This window comes from Phodopus roborovskii, unplaced genomic scaffold, assembly GCF_943737965.1.
Source record: "Phodopus roborovskii unplaced genomic scaffold, PHOROB, whole genome shotgun sequence".
Lineage (NCBI taxonomy): Eukaryota > Metazoa > Chordata > Mammalia > Rodentia > Cricetidae > Phodopus > Phodopus roborovskii.
Genome location: NW_026126645.1, coordinates 1,890,328 through 1,908,807, shown reverse-complemented (window position 1 = coordinate 1,908,807; position 18,480 = coordinate 1,890,328). Strand labels below are relative to the sequence as shown.

The following is an 18,480-nucleotide window of genomic DNA, read 5'->3' as shown; positions in this document are numbered from 1 at the left end:
AAGGGATGCTTCAGCAGCAGGGTAGATGAACTTGCCATTGGGAGTGAGGGCAAGCAGGTGAAATGCAAAAGTTTCCTTCTCTCAAGTTCTTTTGTATGGGCTGCTACCTGAAGGTGTGACCCAGATTCAAGGTGGGCTTCCCAATCCCACGATCCAATCAAGACCATCCAGCGGGTGTACTGAACTGCGTGAGTCGTAGGTGATTACAAATATAATCAAGTTGGCAACTAAGATTAGCCAACATAAGCAACAAGGGCATCCATACTGGCTGCATCAGTTTATACCAAAATAAAGGTTTCCCTGATTCCTTGCCTGCATTTTTTTTGTCATTTATTTCCTTCCTTCTTGCCTCTTTTTTATTTTATTTTTATTTTTTTGAGACAGGGTCTCCCTATGTAGCCTTGGTTGGTTGGCCTGGAACTCCCTATATAGACCAGACTGGCCTAAAATGCATTTTGCCTTTGCCTCCGGAGTGCTGGGATTAAAACACCACATCCCATTCTCTTTCTTTTAATTCTGGAGCCCTGGGTGATGTGGAACTTTCTGTGTATAACAGGCTTACTTAGAATTTACTGAGATCTGCCTGCCTCAGTCTCACAGATGCTGAAATTAAATGCCTATATTCTTTCATTTATTTATGTACTTAATTTTGTTTTTTTGAGACAGAGTTTCTCTGTGTAACAATGCAGGTTGTCCTGGAACTCACTCTGTAGACCATACTGGCCTTGAACTCACTGAGATCCGCCTGTCTCTGCCTCCTTGTGCTGGGATTAAAGGTGTGAGACAGCATGCCTGGCTTTTTTTTTTTTTTGGTGTTTAATTCCTTACCTTTGTAGCTATTAAGCCCCATCTGAAGTATGGCTGGCAATCATTTTCTTCTGTAGTGTGTCTACCCTATCTGCTAGTTTCCTTGCTTTGAAGAGGCTTCTTAGCTTCATATGGTCCCACTTGTCTTCCTCACCATTGTTTCCTGCACTTTTAGGGTTTTTATTCAAAAAGTTCTTAGAGCCAGGTGGTGGAGGCACACACCTTTGATCCCAGTGCTGGGGAGGCAGAGGCAGGCGGATCTCTGTGAGTTCCAGACCAGCCTGGTCTACAAGAGCTAGTTCCAGGACAGCCTCCAAAGCTACACAGGGAAACCCGTTTCGAAAAACAAAAACAAACAAACAAAAAGTTCTTGGCCATGTTTCTATCTTGTAGTCTCTAACTCCTTGCCTATGGAGACTCTGGTGTGGTCTCCTTCCCAGTACAGTATTGGGTTTCTTAGAAGCCGTTCTTAAAGTTTAGTTTGCTGCAATTAGCTACACTGGTTGCAAATATGTGTGAAAGGACAACAGTGCCTCTGGAATGTTCCTCAGGGAAGCTTCCTGAGAGCCAGCTGGGGCCTGCTGGCTTCTAGTCAGGTTGGCTGTCTCATCCCCCTGCTGCCAGCCCTGTTACTTCCTATCTCTGGTGTTCCCAGCCTGGCTACCTCAACCCAACATTCACTTTAACTGACCCAGTTTCCATGGTTACAGAGGCAGGAGGATTAGGAGTTTGAGACTTTTATCTCTAGAAATTCAAACAGGGCCTTGAGAGACACAGCTCAGCTCTGAGAGCACGTACTGTTCTTGCGAAGGAGCCAAGTTCAGTTCCCAGCACCCATACTGGGTAGTTCACAACTGCCGGTAACTCCGCACAGTTGAGAAAGATTTTCAGTATCAACCTCTGACATCCACACGCATGTGTTACTTTGCCGTCTAAAACACCTGACCATCTAATAAAGAGCTGAATGGCCAATATCCAGGCAGGAGAAAGGATGGGTGGGGCTGGCAGACAGAGACAGGGGGAGAAATCTGAGAAGAAAAGAAGGCACCAAGAGAGAACAAGGAGAGAAGGATGTCAGGGATCAGCCACCCAGCTAGCCATGGGGTAATACTGAAAAAAAAAAAAAAAATATATATATATATATATATATATATATATATATATAACTTTCCCTTTATTTGGGAGCTGGGTGTCAGGCCCCTAAAGAGTCAAAAGAGTAAAAACAAACAACTATAGTAGTATTAGATGTTTTGGAATTTACTCTGTAGACCAGGCTGACCTTGAACTCATAGAGATTTGCCTGCCTCTGCCTCCCAAGTACTGGGATCAAAGGCATGCAACACCTTATTCGGCTCATAGTTCTTCATTTTAAAAGGTAGGGTTTTGCCATATAGACTAGGTTAAGCTTGAATTTGAGGCAGTCCTTCCTCTGACCCCCAAGTTTTGAGACTATAGGTGTGCATCACCAAGGCTGGCTTTTCTGCAGAACTAGGGATCAAACTGAGAGAATTGTATATAAATCATCTCTTGAAACTCTATAAAACCAGGCGTGGTGACTCATATCTGCAATCCCAGCACTTGGAGGGTGGAGTTAGGAATATCAGGTATTCAAGACCATCTCTGCTACATGAGCCCACACATTAGAAAAGGAATATTTATGACTATTTCACTTCTTATAACCTTTGCTATGATCAATCCCAGGACATCTAACCAGCAAAATTGTTTGGAGTCTTTAAGATTTTCTGGGCAACTGTGCTAGTTTTTCTTATAGTGAATAGTTGTCATCTAGCAGCACCCCAGGGGGAAGCATTTTGTTTGTTGCTATCTTGATATTGTCTGGCAAGCCTCACTGGTCACTGTTATGCTGGAAGCTTCGCCCCAGCCCCTGCTATCCATATGCCCAAAGAGTCTGGAATGTTATGGTGGAAGTTTCACCCAGACCCTTCTCTCCTATCTCCCCTCCAAACCCTGTTGCATCTCAGAAAGCCCGACAAATGATGACCTCTCTCTCAGAGACGCTCAAGACTACTCCCACAGGGTATTTAAACCGTCTTCCAGAAAATAGACTCGTGATTTTCCAGTCTCTATTTTCCGTCTCCTCTCTGGGGGCTGGAAGCCCATCCGGGAGCGTTGTATTAATTTAACGTTATTTTTTTCAATATTTGGTTTGATTTGGTTTGCTGTGTTGGTGGAGAGGCTTATGGGGGCGGGGGTTAGAAACATTTCACTAACCACGTCAGCCAGCCAACAGCTAACCTGGTTATAATCTGAGAGCAGTGTTTCTGGGGGCCCGCTGAACTCCTTTGAAGTTCTGACAGTGAATCGAGATCATTCAGAATCCGACAGCCTTCACGGGCACTAAGGGAGTTTACCGGAAGCTGAGGTTGGGCAGTTAGCATCTGGGGCTTCGAATGAATAGCCTGCTATGTACTGCCAATTCATTTCCCCAGCTTCCACAGCCAGATAGTCAACAATAAACGGAGATATAGGAGACATTATCCCCAGGGTGCTGTAGGGTAGCTAGGAAAAAGCAAACCTAGGGCAGCCTGGATAGTTCTGGACGGCTGTCTGTGCCTTTAGGTTAGGCCAGGCCTTGTGGAAGAGCTGAACCGGAGCCAAGCCTTGAATAGCGAATAGCTGTGGGGCTCAGGAGTGATGGGGGATACGCTGGCACGGGGAATATGAAACTGAACCGCTTAGAGAGAGGGGCAGACAAGGTGTTACAGGGAAAGGAACTATAAATCAGTGTGGTTTCCACGGTGAGAGGGGTGGCATGTTTCCCTGTTGCTGTGCTAAACAACAGGACTAAGAACAACTTGGAGGAGGAAAGTGTTTGTTTCAGTTACCGGCTATAGGCCATTATGGAGGAGAGCCAAGGCAGGAACCTGGAGGGAGGAAGCGAAGTGGAGACTGGAGGAACAGTGCCTACTGGCTTGCTTCCTCAGGCTGGAGCTCAGCCAGCTTTCCAAACAACCCAGCAACCACCCCTCCCCCAGGGGGCACCTCCCACAGTGGCCCTGGTCCTCGTATATCAATCAATAACCAAGAAAATGCCCCCCAGACATACTCACAGGCCAATGTGATCAAGGCAGTTCCTCAATCAATTGAGACTCCCTCAGATTAACTCTGGGTTTAGCTGAAGCTAACAGAAATAAACGGAGTGATACTTGGTCTAGTTTAGTAAGACCTTAAATTTCAAGCCATGTTAGTCAGACTTCCATCACTGTTAAAATACATGAGATATCTAATTTATGAGGAGAAAAGGAAAAAAAATTGAGACAGACTCTCATTGTGCAGTCCTGGCTGGTCTGGAAGTCACACAGATCTGCCAGCGTCTGCTTTCTGAGTGCTAGGATTAAAAGCATGTGCCACTATACCTATCAAGAAAAGAAATTAGAAATACTTATTTTATTTGTTTGTGTATGTCTATATCTGTGTGAGCATATCCACATACATATATACTAGTGCACATCTGTGAACATGTGTAGCTGGAATTCCAGGAGTTGGCAACATGCCTAACTTGTCTCAGGAGTTCTGGCATTTGAACTCTGGTCCTCCTGGTTTTGCAGCAAGTGTTCATTATGGAACAGTCATCTTTCCATTTCTGTTTTTTTTTTTTTTTTTTAAGATTAGGGACTTATGTAGTTCAGGCTGGCCTCTAACTAATGGTTAAGGATAACTTTGAACTTCTGATCTCCCTGTCTTCATCTTCTAAATGTCACCTATGACCATTGAAAAACACATATATTTACTTTATGATTTGTAAGAGTAGCACCATTACAGTTATGAAGTAGCAATGAAATGACTTTATGGTCGGCAGCCATCACAACATGAGGAGCCATGTTAAAGGGTCACAGTGTTAGGGGGGTTGAGAACCATTGCTCTAGATGCTGGAATAGCAAGTGTGTACCACTTACACCTGCCAAATGCTTGCGTTTGGTTTGAGGTTTCAGTTCATGCTCGCTTAGCTCTTTTGCTCTGGATCTGTGGTGGGGCAGCACATTGTGTGTGGTGTGTACCACAGGAGGCCGCTCATCTCCTGGTGGTCAGGAAGCAAGGAGAGCAGGGTTGGGTGCCTGGTCCCAATATTCCCTTCAAGGGCATGCCCTCCATGACTTAACTTCTAATCAAGCTCCACCTCTTAAAAACTCCATCTTACTGGGTATGGTGGCACATAAATCCCAGTACTCTTGGAGGCACAGGCAGGTGGGTCTCTGTGAATTTGAGGCCTGAGTGGTCTACAGAGTGAGGTCCAGACTAGCCATGGCTATACAGTGAGACTCCATCTTAAAAAAAAAAAATAAATAAAAAGAAAGGAAGAGAAAGGAAGGAAAAAAGAAAAGGAAAAAAGTTGTTCTACCCTTTTCCAACAGGCTGGAGACCAAATCTTCAACCACATCAACAGACCTTTGGAGGGCCACTTACCTCGGAGGCTTTTGTCTTTGAAGATAAAAGGTATTCATGGAAGGTTTCCGAGAAAGAATATTAAAAAGTGGTTACAAACCCTCACCCCTTTGCGTCAGCGTCTTCTTACACTTGCTTGAGGTTACACAGTGAGGCTGGTACATGCCTTCTATCTGCTAATCACCCTTGGGGCCATCTCCTCTCGCTGTGCTCAGGACATCGAGAAGATTCTAGACAGTGTGGGCACAGACCAGCTCTTGCCATCAGTGAGGGGAACGAAGGGAACCTTGCCGAGGTCATGGCTCAGGAGGTTGGGAAGCTGGCCAGTGTGTCTGCAGGTGGGGGCTGTGGCTGTCTGCTGCTACCTTTGACTATGCAGCTCTTGCAGCTGCCTCTGCCCTGGTTGCAAGCAGAGGCAAAGAAGGTCAAGAAAGAAGAGCAGTCAGATGAGGACATGGCATCTGGACAGTCTGATGACATGCCTTTTAATATAGCTTGAAAAAAGAAAGGAATACTATGAAGTGAAGACAGTATAGCACCCGACTCCAGTTAATTTTTAACTACAGACTAGATAAATGGGAGTGTGCTTGCTAAGAGAGGACTGTGGCTACTTTTCTGAAAAAAAAAAAAACATAACAAAAACAACAACAAAAAGCAAGCAAACAAACAAACAAAAAAAACCCAACCAACCAACCAAACAAACAAACAAAAAAACCCAAAAAACAAAACACCAAAATCTCATGGAAGGAAGGGTTCATTTTGGCTAATGGTTCTCTTTCTTTTTCTTTCTTTCTTTCTTTTTTAAACTAACTTTATATGTATGGTTATTTTGTCTATGTGTATGTCTGTTGACCATACAGGTTCCAGGTGTTCTCAGAAGTCAGAAGATGTCCAATCCCCTGGGACTAGAGTTACAGGTGGTCTGTGAGCCACCATATGGATGCTGGGAATTGAACCATGTCCTCTGGAAGAACAGTCAGTGCTTTTGATCACTGAGCCATCTCTCCAGCCCATATTTGGCTCCCAGTTCTAAGGGATATAGTCCATTATGGTGGAGAATACAAGTTGGCAGGAAGGAACACGAGGTTGCTGGTGACAATGTATCCACAATCAGAAAACAAAGAGATAGTTGCTAGTTTTCAGTCCATACCCCCAGCCATCACATTTAGAGTAGGTCTTTGCTCTCAATTGAACCTTCCCGGAGGCACCTCCACAGCCACACTTAGATGTGCATTTCCATGGTGATTCTATGTGTTCAGTTAAGCTGACAAGAAAGATGAACTGTCATAAGGACTTATCATCCAATGATAAATACAGGGATGGAGTCTACTTTCTCTCTCAGAAAGTTTTTGGGGGCTGAAAAGGTGGCTCGGTGGTTAATAGCACTTGTTATTCCTGCAAAAGACCCAGGTTCAATTCCAGGATCCATAGGATGGCCCACAACCATCTGTAACTCCAATTCCAGGAGATCAGATGCCCTTATTGGACCTTTATAGGCACACATGTGGTGCACAAACTTATTCAGGCAAAGCACTCACACACATAAAATAAAAATAAATATTTAAACAACAACAAAACCCCACCCTTTATTTTTTTCAGTGCTGGTTTGGACCCAGGACCTTCTCTGTGTTAGTCATATGCTTGATCACTGGGCTACAGCCCCAGCCCTCAAAGATGAATTTCATTTCTCATATTTGGCAGGGAGAGAATGAGTCTTTGGGAGAGGGATTTTTTGCCTACGTGTATGGAGAAAGCACAGGGTTGTTACAATTGTAATTGTATGTGTAGATTAATGAGGATAACACTGGGTGAGCACAGGGACTGGTCACGCTGGTCATTTATCTGTTGCTCTCAGCCCTACCCATCTACCTCCTCACTCTGCTACACCTCAGAGAAAGACACACTGTATTTTCCTAGATCTTGCCTAGCTGCCTTCTACTTAGGTTCTGCTGACAAAAAGCATAGATATGATTTCTTTTAAAAGGAAGTTGATTCCCTTCCTGCTTCTGGATGCTAGTGGCATCTCTGGCAGCAGAGGTTGGATGACAGTGGCAGTGTCGCATCTAGTGACGAATGGCAGCAATGGATTTGGGGGGTGGCTGTGGGAGCAAGAGCAGTGGCTTGGAAGTATAGAGGAACTGGTAGCTCCTGCCAACACGAGCCTTAGGGACCATATGCCTTTGAGCTCTGGGTAACTGCCTTCCTTCTCAACCATTGCCATTGTGTTTTATAAATACTCACCTTTGAATGATCCTGAAAGAAGGAAGCAACAGAGGGAGGACAACACTTAATACACTGACAACCAGTTGTAGTTTGTTATTACTTTTTTGTTGTTGTTTTTCAAGATAGGGTTTCTCTGTGTGGCTACATGAGACCCTATCACAACTGGGGTACAGGCTTACCTGGACCCTAAGTTCCATCACCAGCATGACTAACCAAATAATTTAAAATAAAATTTTTTTAAAAATTAAAAAATCGAGTTATTTATTTTTATTTCATATGAGTTAGTGGTTTACCTGCATATATGTCTGTATGAAAACATCAGATCACCTGGAATGGGAGTTATAGACAGGTGTGAGCTGCCATGTGGGTGCTGGGAATTGAACCCGGGTCTTCTGGAAGAACAGCCAGGGCTCTTAACCTCTGAGCATTTCTCCAGTCACACACACACACACTTTGGTTTTTAGAGACAGGGTTTCTCTGTATTGTTTTGAAGCCTGTCCTGGCACTCAGCACTTGCTCTGTAGACCAGGCTGGCCTCGAACTCACAGAGATCCACCTGCCTCTGCCTCCCAAGTGCTGGGATTAAAGGCATGTGCCACCAATGCTTGGCTTCATGATGTTTTTCTTAAACAAATAAGTGTGGCAGTAACATTCTATAATCCCAGCACTTGGGAGTAGGAAGATCTGGAGGTCAAGGTCATAGTTTGCTACATAGCAAGTTCAAGACCAGTATAGATCCATGAAATCCTGTTTCAAAAAAGCTAACAAAGATTTTTATATCATTTTGTAACAAGCTTCTTTCTCTCTTTTTTCTCCATGCTGCCAATTATTTCCTCCACAAACTCTTAAGTATGTCAATAATTTATTTAACGGCCAATCAACCTGTCAGATCAAGGATGTGAACAGTCAAGTTCAAACTGAGATCCTTATTTTCAGTGGGGAAGTCAGGGTCTGCAGCTCAGGGCAGCATGGAGGCGACAGCATAAGATGTCCCCTCCTGTGTGCTGGAACAGGAGGGTGGGCAGTGGAAGGGAACACAGGTAGTACAAGGACAGGGAACTGGTGTGCAGGCTGGGCTGGGCTCCCAGGTTTTCACATGGAGCCCATAGGATCACAGAGAACATCACACACTGTTGCTGAGAGGGAATTGAAGGGCCCTGGATGTCACCGGAGAGGCCTGATCACATTGCCTGTCACTGCATACACGCCAGGCAGCTGCCTTCACTCTTTACAGTCTGGGAGAGACAGGTCAGAGCTCTGGGAACTGTCCCTGCCTGGAGCTGGAGCATACTTCCCTCCCTTCCCACCTGTGTTTCTCCTCCCCTTCCTCACAACAGCCACCACAGCTCCAGTGATGATCATAGCTCCAAGGAGAACCAGAACAGCAATGACTGCCATGATGGGGAGAGTGGTCTGAGGAGGCTCACATCTCAGGGGGAGGGGCTCAGGTAGCCCCTCATGTTGCACATGGCATGTATATTTCTATTCCTTCCCAGAAGGTACCACCACAGCGGCCCACTTCTGGAAGGTTCCATCCCCAGAAGGTCTGGTCTCCACCAGCTCCATGTCCTAAGTCTGTTCTTCCTCCTCCCTCTGCCGGGTCAGGGTGATGTCAGCAGGGTAGAAGCCCAGGGCCCAGCACTTCAGGGTGACATCACCTTTAGATCCAGGATGATGGGTCACATGTGCCTTTGGGGGATCTGTGCGCAGCAGCCGTCCTTCCCATTGTCCAGGTATCTGCGGAGCTACTCCGCGCACTCGCGGTCCAGGTAGGAGGCCCTGTGTCTGTCTGCAACACCAGCCTGCTCCCACTTGTGCTGGGTGATCTGATCTGCTGCTGTCCACTTCCTCAGATCGTCGTTCAGGGAGATGTAATTGTGGCCATCGTAGGCGAATTGTTCATACCCGCGGAGGAGGAGCTCGTCTGAACTCACGTCACAGCCATACATCCTCTGGAAGGTGTCCTTTCTTTTTAACTATTTATTTTATTTAAAAATTAAGTGTATTGGGGCATGGGGATATCATGATTGCCTTTGGAGGCCTGAAGGAAGTTACAGGCTGTTGGGAGCTGCCTAATGTGGGTGCTAGGAACTGAACTTGAGTCCTTGGAAAGAGTATTACATGCTCTTACCTGCCAAGCCATCTTTTCTCTCTTCTACATATTCTTCCTTCCCGTGTGTGTGTGTGTGTGTGTGTGTGTGTGTGTGTGTGTGTGTGTGTGTGTGTTTTGAGACAGGATTTCTCTGTAGCTTTAGAGGCCGTCCAGGAACTCGCTCAGTAGGTAGATCAGGCTGGTCTCGAACTCACAGAGACCAAACTGTCTCTGCCTCCTGAGTGCTGGGATTAAAGGCACTCGCCACTACTGTCTGGCTCATATTCACTCATTCTTTCTTTTTTATTTTGAAACAGGGTTTCTCTGTGTAGTCATGGCTGTCCTGGAACTCATTCTGTAGACCAGGCTGGCCTCAAACTCACAAAGATCCAACTTCCCCTCTGTGCCTCCCAAGTGCCAGGATAAAAGGCAAGGGCCACCCCCCCCCATATATTTCTAAAACATCTTTGAAGAGTCTTAGTAACATTAGTAATAGTTGCTTCATTCAGGTGGTACTTTTATTTTCTTTGTATTATTAGTTTTGAGACAGGGTCTTACTATATAACTATATAACTTACTATATAACTGGCTCTCCCGGAACTTGCTATGTAGACCAGGTTGGATCTCTCTGGTCAGGCATCCTCTCGCCTCTGCCTCCTACATGCTGGAACTAAAGGCATGCACCGTGCTCGGCTTCAGGTGGCACTTTTAAACCATTACACTGGTTTTGCTTACTACTGTTCCTTAATAATGAGGGAGGGCTACAACTCCTTCACAGCCTTTGCTTTATGTTAGCTTGCTTCTCAAGTGTTATGCTGAGCTCCTTGGGGAATGCAGTCTGGAGTAACAGCAGGCTGGCTTCTGAAGGCAACACTTGCAAAGAAAGAAGGTTTTTAAGTGAAAATGTCAGTTTGCCTTGAGTGTTTGCCTGATCATGTGAACAGTGCCTTTTCTTCCCCACAATAAGGGTATTCTTTTATGATCGCTTTGCTCCTTCACTGCAGCAAGTGTCAAGGTTGTACTGATTCAACTTTCAGGAAATACAAAGACTGTTTATTCTGAGCCAAGTATGCGAGCAAGGATTCAAACTGCCCTGAAAGACCTTCTACCAAGCTTCTGCGGTGACAGAACAGAAAGCCAGGCATCAATGTACTTGCAAAATGCATAGGTGGGGTCATCAGGTAGGAGGCTACAGCAAGACGGAGAAATCGCTAGGACTTAGGTGTTGTTCTTAGCACACTGTAGCTGCAGGGCTAAGTCATCTGGAAGCTGGCTGTCTATATATTCCAAAAGTTAAGAGGGTGTTAGGTCAGATACCGAAGTTGATAGCAAAGACTATTAAGAGGAACCAAGGGGATTGGAGAGGCAGCTCATATGACATAATGCTTGCCTAGCATTGTGAAGTCCTGGATTTGGTGCCCAGCACCACATAAACTTTGCATGGTGGTACATGGCTGTAATCTCAGCACTTGGGAGGTGGAGGCAGGATCATCAGACACTCAAGGTCATTGTTGGTTACTTAGTAAGTTTGAGACAACCCTGGGCTACACAAATCCTATCTAAGCCATCCTGCCAGCCCAAGGACATTTTAAATTAGGCACATCTGTCTAATAAGATATTAAACTAGGCATCGAGAACCAAAAGGGAATTCACCAGGAAAGTTCTACTGATGTCCTCGTGAGTCCAAGTGTGTTACATGGTGTTGGAGGAAGCCCTCCCAAGCAAGTGTGAAGTGGTACCTGGAACCTCACTTACAGCCACTCCTGGAATTCCAGGGTGTTTTGAATTAAATTCTGCTAATTCTGTCTCCAGAACCCATTTTTAGCCAAATTTTCTCCTGATTGAAGGTATTAACACAAAATAAAATAAATTCTGTTGCCTAAACCTTCTATTCTAGCATGAAGGAGAAAAAATTTAAGTCCCGTTTTCCTTAAGCACTTGCAAGTCGAGACACCATAATTATCCAACATAAATTCTTTGAAGTGCCAGGTGGGGATCTTCTCCAAACACTCCCTCCTTCCCTGACCTTCAGGCCTTCATTTTCAAAGTAATCAATGGAGAAAATGAGCAGGAACAAACCTGGACGTGACAGCAAACAAATGACCCAAGAAACAGTTAGGAAGCAAACACTTCAAAAAAAGCTTTATGAAAACAAACAAACAAATATCCAAGGTAAGGACCACAGATTAAATCTGGCACTGTCAGGCAAAGGGAGGCCTTCGAGCTAGGAAGAACTCACCAGCATCTGCCTGTGGAGGCAATAAAGGTCCCGTGAAGGCACCTGCATGCAATGCAGGCAACTTCTGAAAATGTGCCAAAAACCTTTGACATACAGTTACCAACTCTGGTTGGGCCTGGTGGCTCAACCCAGCTACTTGGGGAGCTGAGGCAGAGGGCTTGCAAACTTCAAAGACCTGCCTAGAGAGGGAGGTCATGAGCTACTTGAATTTCTTACCAAAATAAAATAGTCCCCATAAACCTAGAAAATTCCCAAAACCAAACACATAAAGCTTCAACTCTTCATTAAGAGAATAAAACTGAAGCTGGGCAGTGGTGGCACATGCCTTTAATCCCAGCACTCGGGAGGATCTCTGTGAGTTTGAGGCCAGCCTGGTCTACAGAGTGAGTTCCAGAACAGACAAGGTTACACAGAGAAACCCTATCTGGAATCCCCACCCTACTCCAGCCAAATATGAGTGTCTGTGTCTTGAGGGAAAACAAAGATTGAAGTTACTATGAATAACACATTCTACCATGGAGAAGGCTAAAACCAGACCTCACAAGGCAGGGTTTTCTGTGTAGTCTTGGTTTCCTGAAACTGGCTCTGTAGATAAGGCTGTCATTGAACTCACAGAGATCTGCCTCTGCCTCCTGGGTGCTGGGATTAAAGGCATGTGCCTACCCAGTTAAGATAAACTTTTATTTTTTTGTGACAGGCTGGGCTTGATGTCCTGAACCTCCTGTCTCAGTCTCCCGAGTGCTGGGATTACAGGTGTGAGTCACCAGGCCTGGTCTTACATTAATTTTATGTATTTATAATTATTTAGAAAAAATAGTTCAGGACTACACAGTGCCAGAGGGCAGTGGGCTAGGCAGAAACTAGAGTACTGTCCACAGATGTGATCTTTTATGTCACAGAAAAGAAAGCCACAATCAACATAATTATAGATTATACAGTGGGAGACATCAAGTTGGGGGCTATAACAAGGTGGGGAATCTCATGGAGTTGTCCCTTTCATGTTCTTAGCTTTGGGGTGGGTGGAAGCTTGTGTCAAACCTAGCTATGACACCAAACTATAAGGAGGTCTCAGATCCCAGCCACAGGTAAACAGCTGTTTAAAGAAGCTGAAGATAGCCCCAGTCATTTTGGTTATTACATGTTGTGTTCTGCCTCTCCACACTCACCAACATGTTCTGCTCAGTCAAGTTCAAGCAGTCTGCAGGATTAAGGTGCAGGCTCAGACAGCATTGGTCTGTATAGGGAATAACTATAGTTTAACGATTTGGGACGGGGTGAGGAGGAGGAAATGATTCAGACTAAAGACAAATTGAACCTGGAAGTTGAATGATGTGCAATGTTCTGTGTTATTATGAGGCTATGCTAGATTCCATAACCACAAATACTGTGAAGCAGTATATGCATTTATTTGTTTATTTATTTATTTATTTCGAGACAGGTTTTTCTGTATAGTTCTGGCTGTCCTGGAACTCACTCTGTAGACCAGGCTGGCCTCCAACTCACAGAGATCCACCTGTCTCTGCCTCCTGAGTGCTGGGATTAAAGGTGTGCACCACCACTGCCAGGAAGGATAAGCATTTATTAATTTATCCAATTGACAAGCATTTAGTGGGGGACTTGTTATATGCTGGAGTTTCAGAGCTGAGTAAGCATAGCTTTTCTTGTCCAGGAACATCCATGATGACCCCCAGGAGAGTACACTTGTGTTAGAAACTGATCCTCCTAGGCCGTTGCTGACCTGTTCTTGTGCACCCTGAGTCACCACCCTTTGTCCTCTTCCCTCCTTCTGCAGCCGATGGAGTTCTGGGGACCAAACCAATATTGCTGGTCAGTTTACCTCAAAGAGTCATGAGCCAGCCACAACTGGCTTAGGACAGGATGAACTTCTTCCAGAACATCCTCTATGTTTCTTGCCTTGTAATGTCCCATGTTGAGGGGGCATCTGTGCAGTTTAGCTGACCTGAGAGGGGGTGTGGATTGAGGAAAGAAATAGGCAGGAGAGAGGAGATAGAGTGGGGCGGGAAGCCTGGTGAATATGAGGATCAGTCTGTTTATTGTTATTTTTTTCTGAGCCAGGGTTGGCCATGCCCTCACACGTGATCCATGTGGTTGGGGGGGGCATAGAAGGTCCTGGGTGGCCCTGCCCCCTACCAAAGATCTTTTCTACCTCCATCAAAAGAGGGGGAGAAGGTAAAAGACGTAAAAGACTTCTTTTCCAATTATACAAGGAACAAATAGAGTAATTATCTTTTTAATGCCTGAAACATCAAGTAACTATATCTTGAGTTAAGAGCAAGGGCAGGTAAAAACTCTCTGACCTTAAGTCAAAATGGAATGGAGTCAAAATTCTGCCTATCAGCTCACTGCTAGGATAGATGCTTTGGAAACTTTGTAACTGACTAAACCTGCTGTTCCTGGCAATGCTTCCATCCTGGTTTAACAGTAAAGCATAAGCCTTACTGTTATTTTCCTTCAGGTCGTCTGGATTGTTCTGGGTTGTCTCTTCCAGTTGCTTGGCTGTTTCAGTGCCTGCCATTGCACCCATGGACACACTACTATGTGCTAAGCAGATGCCTGTAGGAATGTACTGTTCTTGGGGAGGCTTCGCTCCTCCGTGCCTGGCAGACACCCAGACTCCTCTGGGGCTTTCTCAGCAGCTCTCTGCACAGCCCGCTTCTCAGATGCCCACTGTCAGGAGGGCGAGGGGGATGGTATCATTAAGAACATGGGCTTTGGAGCCAGGTGTTCCTAGGTTCCCAGCTTGGGTAAGTCATTTACTAGCTAGGTGATCCTGGGCAACTGGTTCAGTTTCTGGCTTAGATTTCCTTTTCCATTTTTTCCTCCTTCTCTCCCTCCCTGTCTTCTCTCCATCATTCTGTTTGTTCGCTTCTTTTCTTTATTTTTAATTTTTTTGAGATAGGGTTTCTCTGTGTAGCTTTGGAGCCTGTCCTGGAACTCGTTCTGTAGATCGAGCTGGTCTCAAACTCACGGAGGTCCTCCTGCCTCTGCCTCCTGAGTGCTGGGGTTAAAGGCATGTGCACCAACACCACTCAGCTTGTTTTGATTCAATAGGTCATTGTGTAGTCCTGGCCTTGAACTTGCATCCTTGCAGCAATTCTGCCTCCTGTGTGCAGGGCTGCAGGGATAACATGCATGCACTACTATGCTTGGATTGGATCTAGATTTTTCTCAGATATAAAAATGGTATAATTATCATGAGTACAGTGGAGGTGAGGGACTGGTATTCAACACTTGCGCATTAAACTAAAACAAAACAAAACAAAACAAAACAAAAAAATTGATGGGCTTAAATAGTTCTACATCGTTAGGTGCTCTGAGGTGCTCTGGGAAGGATGTGGGATAGAGGATGCTGGGGAGAAAGTTCAGGGAGGAGTTGCCTTAAACAAAGGCCTGAAGAGAAAGAGAAAGAGAGAGAGAGAGAGAGAGAGAGAGAGAGAGAGAGAGAATGATTGGATGAGATCAAGCCTATAGGAACATCTAGCATCATGCTCAGTTAAGGTAAGAGATGGTAGTGAGTACCGCGTTATTAACTGCAACACACAGCCTCTGGCACTGGGGCTTTCTGTACGTCCTGAGTATGTCCTCATCCAGCTTGTGAGTTGACCTACTCAACTCCATGACTTTCACCTCTGTTCTACCTAAGGTACCCATTGCTGTGGGATAATCCTTTTGTACACTGTGAAGATTTGTCACTCAGATTGGTTTTTAAAAAAGCTGACTGGCCAATAGCTTAACAGAATACGGTTAGGTGGAAGAGCGAAACTGAGAATGCTGGGAAGGAGAAGGAGGGGGTTGGAGGAGTCACTGGTAAGTACAGAGAGATGCAAGATGGGCACTGAGCCATGTGACAAAGCACAAATAAGAAATATGTGTTAATCTACTTAAACGTAAGCATTAGCTAGTAAAAAGACTGAGCTATTGCTTGAACATTTATAATTAATATTAAGACTCTGTGTTGTTCTTTGGGAACTGGCAGGTGGGAAAGAAACATTTGCCTACAACCTATTGTGACAGCCACAGCCTGGACCTAGGATGGCCTTGAACCCCATTGTGTTTTAAATCTTCCAGTCAGGCATCTCACTGTGATCACTCCTACAGCTGTTCTTTGGAGTCATTAGAAATGCAGCACCCACCCCCACCTAACTGTTGTCTCCCTCCCTCTGCATTCTCTCTAGACTGAGTTCTTTCCTGCCTGACAATTTCTGGCCGCCTCTTTGCTGATTGCCCTTCTTTAGCTCCTCAGATGGGTGGCAGTGTTGGATGATGCCACAAGCTCATGGTCTACCTCTCAGATGGGTTCTTAATGTATCTGGTGTGTCAGCCTTTACTACTGTAGCAAAACACCTGACAAAAATACAGGGGGAAAGGTATTGGCTTACGGTGTCAAGAGATTTCAATCCATAGCTCTGCTCTGTTCCTCCATCCTTCTCTCCCCTCCATCACAAATTCATAAATCTCAGTGGCATTGGAAACTGTAGTCACTCAGTATAAATTTTGCTTATACAGCTCTACATGCAAATGCTCATTGGTCTGGCTCAAGGTGTCCAGTTTCTGAAGCACCTTAAATACAGACCATTGCTGAGATTCTTTCATCGGTGCCACGCTTCAGGTTTCCATCTTCGCTGGTGGTGACAGGTGTTGGGGTTGACTGACTTGAAGAGCTGTATCTGCCAACCCCCCTTCCCTGCCCCCCCCTCGTCATAGTGGGCTCTTCCAGGCCGCTGCCCTGTACCATATTATGTACTCTTTTAAAAAAGATTTATTTATTTTTATTTTATGTGAATATATATATTATATATGTACACACACACACACACACACACACACACACACACACACACACACGTTTTTTGATGAGACAGGGTTTCTCTGTATTGCTTTGGAGCCTGTCCTGGAACAAGCTCTGTAGATCAGGCTGGACTTGAACTCACAGAGATCCACCTGCTTCTGCTTCCCGAGTGCTGGGTTTAATGGCATGAGCCACCAATGCCTGGCTACATGTATGGATATTTTTACCTGCATGAATGTATGTGCATTTCAAGGGTTTGGTGCCCAGTAGGCCAGGAGAAGGCATTGGATCCTCTGGAGTGGAAGTTACTGATGGTTGTGAACCACCATGTGGGTGCTGGGAGCCAAACCCAGGTCCTCTATAAGTGTTAACTGCTGAGCCATCTCTCCTGACCCCAGTGTATGAACTGTAAGGAGATACAATGCAAACTATAAGAACATCTCCATGATTTCTAGGGAGAAATGGCATTATTTGTCCCTATCCTATCCATCAAGTTCTTGAGGAAAATATGAACTTTTGGCATTATAGTATAGATGCTAATCATCAATTAGCTATCGGTTGTATGTTTGTTGCTGGAGGTTTCTGTCCTGCCAGGTTCCACTGCCCTTCCCAGCCCCAAATAAACACACAGACACTATATTAATTATTAAACTGTTGGCCAATGGCTAGGCCTTTTTATTGACTAGCTCTGTCTTAATTATTAACCCATAATCACTAGCCTATATTTCTACACAGCCTTATCTTACCAGAGAATGCCTGGTGCGTTCTATCCTCCTGGTCCCTCCATGGTGTCTCGTTCTGCCTACCTTTCCCAGAATTCTCCTCATCTCCTAGCCCCGCCTATCTTCCTGCCTCTACTGGTTATTGGCCAAACAGTGTTTTATTCATCAACCAGTAAGAGAAACATATATACAGAAGGACATCCCCCATCAATCGTTTGCTTAGGTTCATGGGCTGTACACAATTGCTTTCAGCCTTTCCAACAGACTCTAAATAATCATGATGATACCAACTTGCATTGCATGGCTTCTCTTGGCCCATATACCCTACATATCAAGTCCTCCTGGAGCAAATGATAAATACAAGGTATGAGAGGAGTTGCCTGAAATATTAATATGATCTAAATCACACTAACAGAAGAGACTAGAGATTTCACAGGGGAATCACCACAGGAAAAGGTGACCCAAAGAAGTGCCAAGGTCTGACTGAGCCCTTATGCCCTGGGTTGAACAAAGGTGGGACTTTCACTTCCTTCCTGCTTTGGGGAGGATGCAGGAAGTCAGAGCGCCTTCTCTCTGGAGAGTGTCCAAGCTGCTTTTTTCTTAGGGAGTAACTGAAGACCTGGGGGTCTTGGCTTTGGAGTCTAGCCTCATTTTATATTTAATAGACAAGAAGATGGAGGTCCAGAATGCTGGAATAACCAGCCTAGAAATTCAGGTTTCCTGATTATTTTTTAAAATATAAAATTTATTTATTTTTATTTTATGTGCATTGGTGTTTTGCCTGCATGCATGTCTGTGTGAGGGTGTCAGATCTTGAAGTTATAGATAGTTGTGAGCTGAAATGTGAGTGCCAGGAATTGAATCTCTGGTCCTCTGGAAGAACAATCAGTATTCTTAACCACTGAAACATCTCTCTAGCCCCCTTTCTTTATTTTTTAATTTTATGTGTATAGGTGTTTTGCTTGTTGTATGTCTGTGCTCCGTGTGCATACAATGCCCTTGAAGGCCAGAAAAGGACATCATATTCCCTGGGATGAGTTACAGATTATTGTTATCCAACATATGGGCACTGGGAATTGAACCCAGATCTTCTGGAAGAACAGTCAGTGTCCTAAATGCTGAGCCAACTCTTCAGCTCCTTTTTTTCCCCATTCTTCTGCAATTTTTAGTCTCAAGGCAAGGG

At 44.9% G+C, this 18,480-nt stretch overlaps 1 pseudogene; it reads right to left on the bottom strand.

Moving 5' to 3' along the window:
* Positions 1-8,655: 8,655 nt before the first annotated feature.
* On the bottom strand, positions 8,656-14,301 carry LOC127213222 (H-2 class I histocompatibility antigen, alpha chain-like; annotated as a pseudogene).
* Positions 14,302-18,480: the final 4,179 nt, after the last annotated feature.